General features: G+C 45.5%; 1 pseudogene; it reads left to right on the top strand.

Moving 5' to 3' along the window:
* The first annotated feature begins 1,400 nt into the window (after positions 1–1,400).
* LOC142442489 (small ribosomal subunit protein uS2 pseudogene) lies at positions 1,401–2,432 on the top strand (annotated as a pseudogene).
* The last annotated feature ends 11,706 nt before the right edge of the window (positions 2,433–14,138 follow it).

The following is a 14,138-nucleotide window of genomic DNA, read 5'->3' as shown; positions in this document are numbered from 1 at the left end:
CGGGAAGATGAGCCTCAAAGTACCACAGCAGGGAGAGCTGCCGCCTCAGGAGAGTCTGCTTGAATTCCATGGTCGGAGTTTGACTTCCAAGAGAGAGAAACAGCTTTGTATGTCCACTAACAGTCAGAACGTCAGGACAATTGGACGTGATCCAGGTGAAATCAAGGTAACTGCCCTTGGCATTAGCGAGCTGACCAGACGATGCCAGGAGGGACTGATTGAAGAAGGACAGCATCTCACTCAATGCACCTCACCTTGCCTACACGGATGACCACTGAATACGGCTGGCTGCTACTCAGATTTATACAACAGTCCTTAATAACAAGGGTAAATAAATGGAAGACTTTTACCAACTAACAAAGTCTGAAGTTGATCTAAGATTCAGTCTAGGTGTGTGGGCAGCAGAAAAGTTATTCCCCAGGTTGTTCCCCCCCCCCTAATATATGCCAAATCTAAGGCATATACAAACTACACTTGGAGGTCAACTGGTTAAAGGGTTATCAGCCATCTTGAGCAGTCTGTCCACCCTAAGTAGAGCCCACTCCCTTCTGATAAGGATAATGGATGGCTCCCCTGGAGGAGAGCCCAAAGACACCTAAAGTCAAGCCAACTCAGGGAGGACTAAGGTCAGGCTGCCAAGCCCATCTTGTAACTTGTGTGCCTTCCTGCCACATGTCTGCCTCTAGTGCCTCCCCTCCTATTGCATGTGCACCCCTGGCTCAGCCCTTCCTGTCGCACTTATGCCTATTGTACAGCCCCTTCCTGTTATATATGTGGGTACCTATAATTAGGGGGGACTTATACACCCCTTGAGTGTATTTAAACCTTGGTTGGAAATATATTCTCTCTCTTTGCGTGGCTCTGGCTGCTGAAGTCCTGATGTCCGGAGGTGAGCAATCGCATGTTTTATCTTGTCTGATGTCTCTTTAATTTTACCCCTCAATTACACAACAGCCCCTTGAAGCCATTTGATTGTGGAGGCTGATGCCCCATGATTTGGCGCCACATAACAGGGACAAGGGATGGTCTCCCGGAGGAGAAATTACTCCGTGCAATGGTTGCGTTAACACATCAAAAGTGGAGTGAATGGGGAGATTGTTTGAAGTGAGGATCCGGCTGGGGGACTAGCAGGTTAGTATTAGTAATAATAATAATAATAGAGTAAGTATTTTAAAGAGGACAATAGGGCGAGGTAAAAGTAAACCTGAAACTTACAATATTATGCTTATCCACTTACTGAAACAAACAAACAAACCAAAACTGAGCATAAGAGTAACAAAGAGATGCAAGGTTTTCTACAAGTCAAAACAGTATAATCCATGGTTCCCAGAGGAAGGAACTTTCAATCTAGGAACTTGGGAGGAAGGCGGTACAAGCTTAAAGAAAGCATAGAGCTTTCCGCGCTACCCAGAGCAGGGTCCATACGGCGTTGTCCTGGTTCCCGTCGTAACTTAAAGGGAAACTTTTAACAATGTCCGGAGCCCTTGACGTCCTGCAGATGAAGGAGGAGGATGTCCTCAAGTTCCTGGCTGCAGGAACCCATTTAGGTGGCACCAACCTTGACTTCCAGATGGAACAGTACATTTACAAAAGGAAAAGTGACGGCATCTACATCATAAACCTGAAGAGGACCTGGGAGAAGCTTCTGCTGGCTGCTCGCGCCATCGTTGCCATTGAAAACCCTGCCGACGTCAGTGTCATATCTTCCAGGAATACCGGCCAGCGCGCCGTGCTGAAGTTTGCTGCCGCCACTGGAGCTACTCCAATCGCCGGGCGCTTCACTCCAGGAACCTTCACTAACCAGATCCAGGCAGCCTTCCGGGAGCCACGGCTCCTAGTGGTGACTGACCCCAGGGCTGACCACCAGCCCCTCACTGAGGCCTCTTACGTTAACTTGCCCACCATTGCTCTGTGTAACACAGATTCTCCTCTGCGCTACGTGGACATTGCCATCCCGTGTAACAACAAGGGAGCTCACTCGGTGGGCCTGATGTGGTGGATGCTGGCCCGGGAAGTTCTGCGCATGCGGGGCACCATCTCCCGCGAGCACCCGTGGGAGGTCATGCCTGACCTCTACTTCTACAGAGACCCAGAGGAGATTGAAAAGGAAGAGCAGGCGGCTGCTGAAAAGGCTGTGACCAAGGAGGAGTTTCAGGGCGAATGGACTGCACCTGCTCCCGAGTTCACTGCGGCTCAGCCCGAGGTGGCCGACTGGTCTGAGGGTGTGCAGGTGCCCTCCGTGCCCATCCAGCAGTTCCCCGCTGACTGGAGCGCTCAGCCCGCAACTGAAGACTGGTCCGCAGCTCCCACCGCTCAGGCCACCGAGTGGGTAGGAACAACCACTGAGTGGTCCTAAACTGTTCTTCCATGGAAATTAGGTTGATGGGAAATAAAGACAAGTTTCTACAAAAAAAAAAAAAAAAAGAAAGAAAGCATAGAGATAGGGAGAATATCCCCGTGGAGACATGGTCTCTGTGGGTTCAAGTTAAGATGGTTTTAGAATAAGGTGACCAGATTTTAACATTGGTAAAGCGGGACACCATTGATAAAACTCATATCCTGGTGAAACAGCCACATGGCAGCCAAAAACTGTCTACCCTAGCTTGTGCATTCTTTCCAAAAATCAGGACTTTTTCAAAACGTTGCGGGACACGGGGAAAATTGTTAAAAATCGGGACTGTCCCACCAAAAGCGGGACGTCTGGTCACCTGATTTTAGAACCTCTGCAGGAGGAAGAGAAAGAGGGTTGTCAGTCTAGTGAGACATCTTGTGTTAGTTATCCAAGCCTAGACAAGCAAGCTAAAGTCTCTGAATGAGTATGAATTAGGTGACAAAACTTTAGAAACAGCTGATGAGGCAGGGACTGATCCATTATCTAAGGCCTCTGATCTAAACAAAACCTCCTGCCCAAAGCCTCTGCTGGGGACTGCAGCTTCCAAAGACCTAAAGGTGATAAAGCTTTAGAACATCAGTTCTCAATCTGTGGTCGTGACCCCTTTGTGGTTCAAATGACCCTTATGACCCTTTCACAGGGGTCACCTAAGACCAGAAAACACGTATTTCCATTGGTCTTAGGAACTGAGACACCGCTCCTCTATCATCTCCAGGCGGGTTCGCCCACATATGAGGAGTACCTGCATGAAGACTGTTACCCATGCTACACCATGCTTCAAGACAAAATTTCATTTCATTGTCATTAGAAATAAATATTTTACAATATAGAATTGCGTATTGTTTTTGTGATGAATCACTATGCTTTAATTATGTTCAATTTATAACAATGAAAATACATCCTGCATATCAGATATTTACATGATGATTCATAACAGTAGCAAAATGACAGTGATGAAGTAGCAATGAAAATAATTTTATGGTTGGGGGTCACCACAACATGAGGAATTGTATTAAAGGGTCTCAGCATTAGGAAGGTTGAGAATCACTGCATCAGAAGTTAATTCTAAAGCCAAAATCAAGGCTATTAAACAATGCCAGGAAGTTCTTTTGCTTTCAAAGGTAGACAGAGAAACTCAAACCTAAGAGAGAATGTTTCCTTGTGGAAAGAGCGGACGTTTTCCAAAAGAGTGCCGGCAGCACCATGCAGAACAGGGTGGGTTTAGAATCAGCTTTTCAGAGCCCAGCTTATGTTGGGGCAAAGTTAACTGGCCAATAACAGTTAAAGAGTGCCCCCCAACAGCTTGGTAAAGCAAAGATCAGGAGCCTCTGCTTGAAAGAGTAATACAGCTTTTATTGGGGAAATTTAACCAAAGTACTCAAGGCATTCAAATTGGAGTTATTGATCAAAGTTATGAGGAAAAGCTAAAACCAGAGATTATTAAATCTGGTATTTGGGGTCTGCTGCCTAAAAGAACTATAGGGCCTTTGTTAGGAAGGTCCGACCTACATTCTCACGGTGGTCAGGTTGTTACTGGAGGTATCGATCAGGATTATGAAGGAAAAAATAGGGCAGTGGTCAAATCTGAAGCACTGTGCACTATAAAGAAGGAAGAGTGCTTAAGTCAATTAATTTTGCTTCTTTACATTTCTATTGGTAAAATAAAAGCCACTTGGGAAAGAGCTTCTGAGCCATCTGACCTCATAGGTCATGGAGTGTTTGGGGACACCATCGTGGTCAAGCAAAGGCCTCCTCAGGTGGAACTTGAGATTGGGGAAGAAAAGTGTTTAGGAATGTTGAACTCTGGAGCTAAGGTCACAACCATGAGCCATAGACAATGGTCTAAGGAGTGGCCACCATTTTGAAAATGGCCTCCAGATTCTAACCTAGAGAGACTAGGAGAAGTTAACAAGGAAAACATATGGCAGAGTTGTACAACAACCCTACAGTATGACCCAGAATAAAACCATACCCAATGCGAACGAGGGGCCATGGAATGGAGACCCAATGCCCATCTGTAGACAATTGGACATCCCCTCACAGAGGGGTCACAGGGAAGAGAGGAGCCAGTCAGGGTGCAGTACAGGACAATAGTGGATTGGATGACTATTAGACTACAGGAACTTGAAACTAGGAAAGATCATCTAAAATTGTTAAATGACCTCCCAAAGCTAGTAGGAGATATAAACTGGGTAGAACCTTTACTGGAGATCCCCACAGAAGAGCTCAAACACTTGGTGGCCCGAGAGCACTCAGCCCTGAGCTTGCCAAGGGCTGCAGTTTGTAGAACGCAGCCAGGGGAAGGTTGACCGTGCCGACCCAAGTGAGAACATTCATCTTGTCATCTTACTCCTGTCACCCCCACTGCCACTCTGGCAAACGAGGAGTGCCTACAACGCCTCTAGAGGGGCTACATCGCGGCAACACCGGCCCCCAGTTGTGTGGCCTTTTTGGGAAAACAACAGCTTGAGGTTGCTGAAGGCCAGCATCGCTGCCAACAACTAAGTGGGTGTGATCCTTCAGTCATAATTTTGCCATTTACTCCAGCTCAGATAAAAAACGCTTTTAGAATTTTCTGTAGACTTCAGATAACATTACCAGAATTTTGTGGAAAGTTAGACTGGCATTACCCTCCAGGAAAGCTCTGGGAGTTCCATAAATGAACTCCGTGCATCTCAGTCTCATCCCATAGGCCCCTTGAGGGAGCCCCCACTGACTTGACAGAAGGCTGCAGTAACGCATAGCGGCCTACTGGGGTCCTGCTTCTCGACCCTGTCAAACTGTCACACCTCTGCCCAGAAAACAGAAATGTCCGCTCGTTCTACTATTCACAGATGTACAGCAGCCTATCGATGCAACCGGTGATTCAGTGTGTACAGTACGAGTGTGTTCCTCCAGTGAAGCAGTGGAGCTGAAGCCACATCCACACTCTGACGTTGGCAAGTTGTTCGCCACCCTCCAAACTCAAATAAGGCCCCGTCTCCATCTGTTCTTTGTCGGACACATGAGGGCACACACCCAGCTACCAGGGCCGATTTCTATGGGAAATTCCACAGCAGACAGGTTGGCTCAAAGGGCATTAGCTACTCTCACACTCTCAAAGGCTGAACATTGTGTACTGCACAGCAATGCTGCTTGCCTAAGACAAAGGTATCATCTAACGTGGGTCCAAGCCAGACAGATCTTCAGAGAATACATCGTTCACTGTCAGCAAGCCTCACGTAGCGAGGGACCTGATGGAGCTAATCCACGTAGAGACCAGTCAAATGCTCTCTGGCAAATGGATGTCACTCACGTACCTCCTTTGGATGCCCGGGAGCTGTACACGTTACTACAGATTCTTGCTCAGAATGTTTATGGGCGTCAGCCATGGCTGGTGAATCCACAAAACAGGTCATCAGCCATTTACGGTCCTGTTTCACTGTGGTGGGCACCGCAACATACCTAAATACCAGTGGCTCTGCTTTCACCAGCAAACAGTTTCATGGTTTTTGTCAAGATTGGAATAGGCATCATGGAACAGGCATCCCTTACAACCCCCAAGGCCAAGCCCGTGTGGAATGGGCACATGGCATTCTAAAATCTCAATTATTAAAAAGCAGGGGAGACAAAAGGTGATTCTGTACATGCCAAGCTTCATTTAGCTTTATTGACTCAATTGTTTTTCTCCCGATCAAAAGCTTCCAACATTAGGGCAGATAAACATGTTTCGACCCCTACAGAGCAAGCTGATCTGAAGAAGACCTGGTGGAAGGGTGACAATGGTGTCTGGGATCCAGGTTTGCTAAATGCCCTTGCCTATTTGCTTCTTGTTTTTTCAGTCAATGGAGTGAGTAGGTGGACTCCCCGTTGGGCACAAGTTGGACCCCGGCCTAGAAAGGAAGGAACAGTCGACACGTGACAACATGGAGGATGGGAAGATAACACAAAGATGTTTGCTTTCCTATCACTGAAGCCACGCAAAACATCAAGAAGACCACAGACTCGTGAGGATGGCACTTGCCGCCGTCCTGATGCTCACAATCATTTCTGCACTTGCTGACATTACCAGAGAGACACTCTAAAAGTCTACCATTACTGAACATTTCCACGCAAACATGAGTGGACTACTACCCTCTCGTCTATACCAGGAAAATTGAAAAAAAGCTACTTGGCCAACTGACTAGAGGAAAGGCATATTTGTGTCCAGTCAAAAGAAAGATAACCCAACAAAATGCTCAAATTACAGAGCAATATCATTGATCTCGCACACAAGTAAAATGTTGCTGAAGATCATCCAACAACAGTGGCAGCAGCACATTGACAGCGAGCTGTCAGGCCAAATTCAGAAGAGCAAATGGAGCAAGGGATATCATTGTTGCTGTCAGATGGAACTTGGCTGAAAGCCAGAGAGATAGTCACTGGCAATTTATTGATTATACCAAGGCATTGAACTGCATGGACAATAACAAACTATGGGTAGCCTTGAGTAGGATGGAAATTCTACAACACTTCATTGTGTTCCTGGAGAACGTGACCATGGACTCAGAGGCAGTTCTGCAAGCAGAACAAGGGAATGCTGCGTGGTTTAAAAATCAGGAAAGACATGTGTCAGGGTCATATCCTCCCGCCACACTTACTCGATCTGTGTGCTGAGCAAATCATCAGAGAAACTGGAGTACACCAAGAAGAAGAATGTGGCACCAGGATCGGAGGAAGGCTTCTTAACCTGTGATATGCAGATGACGCAGCCTTCTTGCTTAAAGCAAGGAGGACTTGAGGCACTTGTTGATGGAGATCAAAGTTTGCAGCTTCTGTATGGCTTCCAACTCACTGTAAAGAAACCCAAATCCTTACAATTGGGCCAGTAGGTAATATCTTGATAAACAGAGGAGAAAATATTGATTTTGTCAAGGATTTCGACTTGCTTGGGTCCACAATCACTGATCATGGATGCAGAGATCAAACGACTTTGGGTGAATCTACTGCCCGAGGCCTCTTTACCATGTTGAAAAGGAAGGATGTTACTTTGAGGATTGAGGTGTGGTCGCCCCAAGCCATGGTATTTTCAATCCCCTCATGTGCGTGTGAAAGTTGGATCCTGAATAAGGAGGGCCCAGAGAGCGATAAGTTTCAATGATGGGGCTGGTGAGGGATAGGTAAAGCACTGTGAACTGCCAAGAAGACGTTGTCTCGGAAGAAGTACAGTCAGAATGCTCCTTAGAATGTGTCCCCGTATACTTTGGGCATGTTGTCAGGAGAGACCAATCCCTGGAGGAGGACATCATAGTTGGTAAAGGAGAGGGGCAACAAAAGAGAGGAAGGACACAGGTGGCTGCAACAATGGGCTGAGGCCTAGGGACTGGTATGAGGCCGGTGCGGGACTGGCTGTGTTTCCTTCTGTGCGGATGGGGTTCCTGTCTGAACCCACTCCACAGCCCCTAACAGCGACAACAACAACCATTTTATAACAACATCAGTGGCAGCTATACATTATAGACCTGACCAAGTGGAATACAGAGGAACTGCATCAGCTACATCTGTGGGAAGACACAATGGAAGGGGAAGCTCAATATTATTAGTGTAAAGCCAGGGGCCGACTGTGGAACAGACTGTCAATTGATCATATGCAAGTTCAAGCTGAAACTGGAGAAAATTAAAACAAGTTTTCAAGAACCAAACAAAATATGACCTTGAGTATTTTCCCCCCGAATTGAGACCACTTTACAAAAGCAATGCATTCGGCACTAAGGACCAAGGGAAGTGCAGGGTATCTTCATGAATCTCACTCCTGGAGAAAGCCGAAGGCCGCTAACGAGGCAGAAAAGAAAGAAACGTGCAGAGTGGATGCCGGGACAGACTCTAGACTTGCTCTCAACGGGAGAAAAGCTAGAATGAAATGATGGGAAACTGTTCAAAAAGAGATTTCAAAGGCGTTACAAAGCCCAAAGGGGTGGAGGTGCGGGGCTTCTTATTGCTCAAGCTGAAAAAAACTGGAGAAACATCTCAAGTTGAAGTACGGAGGATTCTGTGGGCAAACAGAAGATGGAAGGACTACCTGGAGTCACAGTACCAAAGGCATTTCTGAAGGTTGCATCTGATCGAGAGCCGCGGTAGGAAAGAAGCCCCAGGTGCACTGTCAGTGCTGGGGGAAAGGAAGGCTCTCGGGAGCTGTACAGGGAACAGCTGCTTCATCTGAAGTGGGGAGCCCAGTCCTTCTTCCTTGTCTGTGCTGAGTCTGAAACCTGTTCCCTTTGGGTGACCCTGCAGGCATTTGAAGTGCCAGAGACATAGCTTCCAGCATCACAGCGACTCACAAGCCACCTCAGTACGACAAACTGACAGACAAGACCCTGGAGAAGGACATCAGTCTGGTAGAGTGGACAGGTGGGGAAAAGAGGGAGGCCCTCAACTCCATGGAGTGACACCGTAGCTGGATCAATGGGCTCAGGCACGGGACAATGGTGAGGGTGGCACAGGACTGTGCAGTGGTTTGTGTGTTTGTTTTTCTGTTTTGCACAGGGTCGCTGTGGGTTGGAGGCTGACTCAATGGCGCCTAGCAACCAGGCTCTAGAAGTGGACAGAAGACCAATAGAAATGTTTCAACAAGTGGCGGCCATGCTGGAAGCATGCGCTCATGACTGCTAGGTCATTTGGTAGAGAGCTACCGAGCTAACAGACTGGAAGAAATATCTGTGCTTATACTAAAGAAAGGTAGCTGAACAGAATGTGAAAACGGTTGATGGACGTCATTAATATCACGTGCATGTAAAATTTGGCTGAAGATCATTCAAAAATGGTTGTCACAGTGGCAATACATTGATAGGGAGCTGCTAGAAATTCAGGCCGGATCCAGATGAGAACAATGGATGAGGGATATCCTTCCTGAGGTCATGCAGATAATGGCTGGAGGCAGAGAATACCAGAAAGATGTTTATGCAAAAGCATTAAATTCTGGGTCATAACCAACTCTGAACAATACAGGGAAGAATGGGAACCTCGGGAAGCAGCATTGTGCTTCTGGGGAACCTGTAGGGAGACAAAACCGAAAGTCAGACTCCCTGCCTTCAAGTCTATTCTGACTCAGTAAGCCTGTAGGACAGAGTAGAGCTGCCCTGCGTTTCCCACAGGAGTGGAGGGATTCGACTTGCCCCTTACCTGGGGCCATCGGGTTTCTAATCTGTGATCTTGGAACAGAGTGCCAGCCCTTTCTCCCATGGCAGGCTCTGTTTTAGGGGACAAGAGAGAGACCACATCTCAAATATAATCGAAGGAGAACATTTATTAAGTTTTGAAAAGGACAAAGACCAGACAAAGACACACCATGCTGATGAGTAAGACCAGCAGCTTCAGGAGGCTGTAATGGCCTCTGAGGGTTTACAGTCAGACAGTTACTTAAATAAGGCATGGAACAAAGGAACCTAGCAAATCTATGATCGGCAGCAGATCAATACATCACCTTTATAGGTGGGACTGGGACTCCTACATTATGGTAGGCAGAAGAGCTTATAAGAATGGTCCAGGGGGATGATACCTTCAGGACCAGGGGTGTGAGGGGCAATACTGGGAGGTTAGAGGATGAGTGGGGTGCAAAGGGGGAACTGATTACAAGGATCTACATGGGACCTCCTCCCTGGGGGACGGACAACAGAAAAGGGGGCAAAGGGAGATGCTGGACAGGGCAAGATATGACAAAATAATAATTTATAAATTATCAAGGGCTCACGAGGTAGGGGGGAGCGGAGTGGGAAGGGAAAAAAGAGGACTTGATGCAAAGGGCTTAAGTGGAGAGCAAATGCTTTGAAAATGATGAGGGCAAAGAATGTACAGATGTGCTTTATACAGTTGATGTATGTATGGATTGTGATAAAGTCGTATGAGTCCCTAATAAAATGTTAAAAAAAAGAAAAGAATGGTCCACGGTAGGACAGGTAGGGCATGATGCATGACTCTGGGCTATCCCCCCCACCCTCACGCACACGCACACAAGTACCACTCTCAGGACATGATCCCCATCAAGGACACACCAAGCAAGCCCCTACGGGAGACTGCCCCTCCCTGGACTGGCTGGAGGGGGGCACTGTGCTGAGGGCAAGACCCCCCTCATCCCTAGTTAATGGTCGGAAGGCATTCACTGGAGGCGTAGCTTTCCGGGAAGTATGGGAGTTCTAATACAATTTACTTACTTCCAGTGGTTACTGTCACTGACTATACCCAAGTGCCTTGTGAACAGCAAAGTGGGTGAAGTATGCTTTAGGGGACAGAAGAGATCCCAATCTTAAATATAACTTACGGAGAATATTTATTTATTTATTTTGAAAGGAGAATATTTATTAAGTCTCAAGAGGAACGAATGCACCAACACATCATCTGGACGAAGAAGGCCATTAGCATGGTCAAGATGGCATCCAAGGATTCGGAGTCAGGATGATACTTAAATAAGGCATGGGACAGAGGAAACTTACAAAGTCATGACTGGTGGCAAGTCAGTACATCACAATTAGAGGGGGGGCTACAGAAGAAGAGACAGGGAAAGGTCCTACACTGTCAGCTAATTCGTACAAGACTGGCTCAGGGCCTTCTGACCAAGGCAGTCAGGGCACAACTTACTCATGACTGTGTGACCCCAACATGGTGATTTCCATCAAGGACACAGCCAGGCAAGCCCCTAAGAGGGACTGCCTCTGCCTGGCCAGAGAAGGCACTCTGACTGAAGGCAGGATTATCTATATCCTTGGTTAATAACGAGAAAGCCTCGGACACACTACACTGCACTTGCCGTCCAGTCTTCTGAGATCCTGTCTGCCAACACCGAGCGAATGGCCTCCCCAAACTGCGACCCAGCGCAGCCAGTGCCCAGCGGGGCCGCAGCCCGGGGTTCCATGGGCAAGAGGCTACGACAGGAGCTGATGACCCTCATGATGTCTGGCGATAAAGGAATCTGTCTTTCCAGAATCAGACAACCTTTTCAAGTGGATAGGGACCATCCATGGAGCAGCTGGTACCGTCTCTGAAGACCTGAGTTAAGTTCTCCCTGGCGTTCCCCAGTGGCTACCCTGACAATGCACCCACAGTGAAGTTCCTCACCCCCTGCTACCACCCCAACGTGGACACTCAGGGTAACATCTGCCTGGACATCCTGAAGGACAAGGGGTCTGCCCTGTGTGACATCAGAACGATTCTCCTCTCCATCCAGAGCCTACTGGGAGAGCCCAACACCAACAGCCCTTTGAACACACCCACTGCGGAACTCTGGTAAAAAAAAACCCAGCCTTTGAGCAATACCTGCAAGGAAACCTACTCAAAGCAAGTCTCCAGCCAAGAGCCTGACCCTCCCTGTCCTTGAATTGTCTTCTCCCGCCCCCGCCCCTTGAATTCTGTGTAGAGCTCTTTTCTTAAGCTGTGGTGTCATTTCTGTTGTGTTCGTTTTTTAAATTAAGTCTCCATTTGCACCCTGTGATGATTATATTAAATAAATAACATTTGGGTTGGTTACAAAAATAATGAGAAAGCCTCAGAGACTTATAAAAAGGGGAAAAACTGTTCTGTTGAATTTGTTATGCTGGCAGGAGGTTTTTGTCCACCCTTTTGTTTCTTTTTCTTTTTAATTATTCAGTTTATTCATTGTATATAGCTTTTTTTTCCTTTTAAAAAACCATTTTATTGGGGGCTCATAGAACTCATCACGATCCACACATACACCCATGGCGTCAAGCACATTTGTTGCCATCTTCACCCTTTTGTTTCATAGATCTGTATTAAAAATGTTTACTATGGGATTAGTATCACACTTTAAGGGAAGAGCAAAAAATGGATTTGTATCGCTTGATAAACTATTAGTTTGTAAATATTTAAAAGTTTCTTTACCTCAATTTACTTAAAGTAATGGACCAATAAACCTTTCTTTCAAAGCCCATCTGTAAGCAACTGGACAGCCCCTTACAGAAGGGTCTCTGGAAGGAGACGAGCCAGTCAGGGTGCAGTGTAGCAACAATCAAACATACAACTTTCCTCTAGTTCATAAATGCTTCTTCCCCCCACTCCCACTAACTATCATGATCCTAATTCTACCTTACAAATCTGGCTAGACCAGAGGATGTACACTGGTACAGATAGGAACTGGAAACACAGGGAATCCAGAACAGATGATCCCTTCAGGACCAGTGGTGAGAGGGGCAATACCTGGAGGGAAGGTGGGGTAGAAAAGGGAAACCAATTACAAGGATCTACATATAACCTTGTCCCTGGGGGACAGACAACAAAGGGGGGGTAAAGGGAGACGTTGGACAGTGTATGACAAAATAATAATTTATAAATGATCAAGGGTTCATGAGGAAGGGGAAAGTGAAGAGGGAGGGGGAAAATGAGGAACTGATACCTAGGGCTCAAATACAAAGCAAATGTTTTGAGCATGATGAGGGCAACAAATGTGCAAATGTGCTCGACACAATGGATGGACGTGTGGATCGTGATAAGAGTTGTACGAGCCCCCAATAAAATGATTTAAAAAAAGATGCTTTTAAAAAACTTTTTAAACAGATATGCTTTATACAATTGATGTATGTATATGTATGGACTGTGATAAGAGTTGTATGAGCCCCTAATAAATTGTTTAAAAAAAAACCAAACTTTTTAAAATGTTTTATTTCATGTTCAAAATTGTATTTGCTTTCCAAAATTCCAACACAACTCAATAATTAAACCAAATAATTAATTCAAGTCTATTGATTTAATAAACTATTCCTGGTAAATGGATTGTGCTAGTTGTTTTATAGTTAGTTGTGCCAATATATTACTTTGTAATGTATTTTGTTAGTGTAACAATAAATTTAGCAACCATAGTTTCTTAACTATCATAGTACCATTAAATAAAAATTGCACGAAAATTAGAAATATTAATGCCACTACAAAATCAAGTTTATATTTTAAATGATCACATATTAGACTATATAATCAATGTTCCAATCTATGTAACTTATCTACATAAGCCCATAGATAGATAACTTAAGTAGCAATTATAGTTAAGAAAAGCATGGACGTAAATTTTCCTTTCATGCTTAAACCATAATTATATTGTAATATTTGTGTATGTAATCTGAGTACAGTAGTTGAATTTCTATTTTAGACTTAAAAGCCCAATGAAACTTGGTTAGAACTCTGAATGTTTATATTAGTTATCCTTGTATTCCATGTTATATCTTTACCTATGAAAAACAAAACAACGCCAAACTCACTGCCATGCGTCAATTCTGAACAGGGAAGAACTGCCCTTGTAGGTTTCAGAGACTGTAATTGTTTTTTAAAAAAAATCATTTTATTTGGGGCTCGTACAATTCTTATCACAATTTATACATCTATCCATTGTGTCAAGCACATATGTACATTTGTTGCCATCATCATTGTCAAAACATTTGCCTTCCACTTGAGCCCTTAATATCGGTTCCTCATTTTTCCCCCTCCTTCTCCATTCCCCCCTCCCTCATGAACCCTTCATAATTCATAAATTATTATTTTGTCATATGTTACACTGTCCGATGTCTCTCCCCATCCTCTTCACTGCCATCCACTCCCCAGGGAGGAGGCCATATGTAGATTCTTGTAATTGGTTCCCCCTTTCCACCCCACAAAAGATGCTTTCTTTAAAAAAGAGAAATCAGAAAGAATTCAGTGGAGGCTTAATCTATGTGGGGACTTGTCAAATGGACGTTTAGCTGTCACTACCATAAACTTTGGAAAATGAGAACACTCAGAATCTAAGGTCGAATGC

Source organism: Tenrec ecaudatus, chromosome 1 (genome assembly GCF_050624435.1).
Source record: "Tenrec ecaudatus isolate mTenEca1 chromosome 1, mTenEca1.hap1, whole genome shotgun sequence".
NCBI lineage: Eukaryota > Metazoa > Chordata > Mammalia > Afrosoricida > Tenrecidae > Tenrec > Tenrec ecaudatus.
This window is presented reverse-complemented; position numbering and strand designations above follow the sequence as displayed.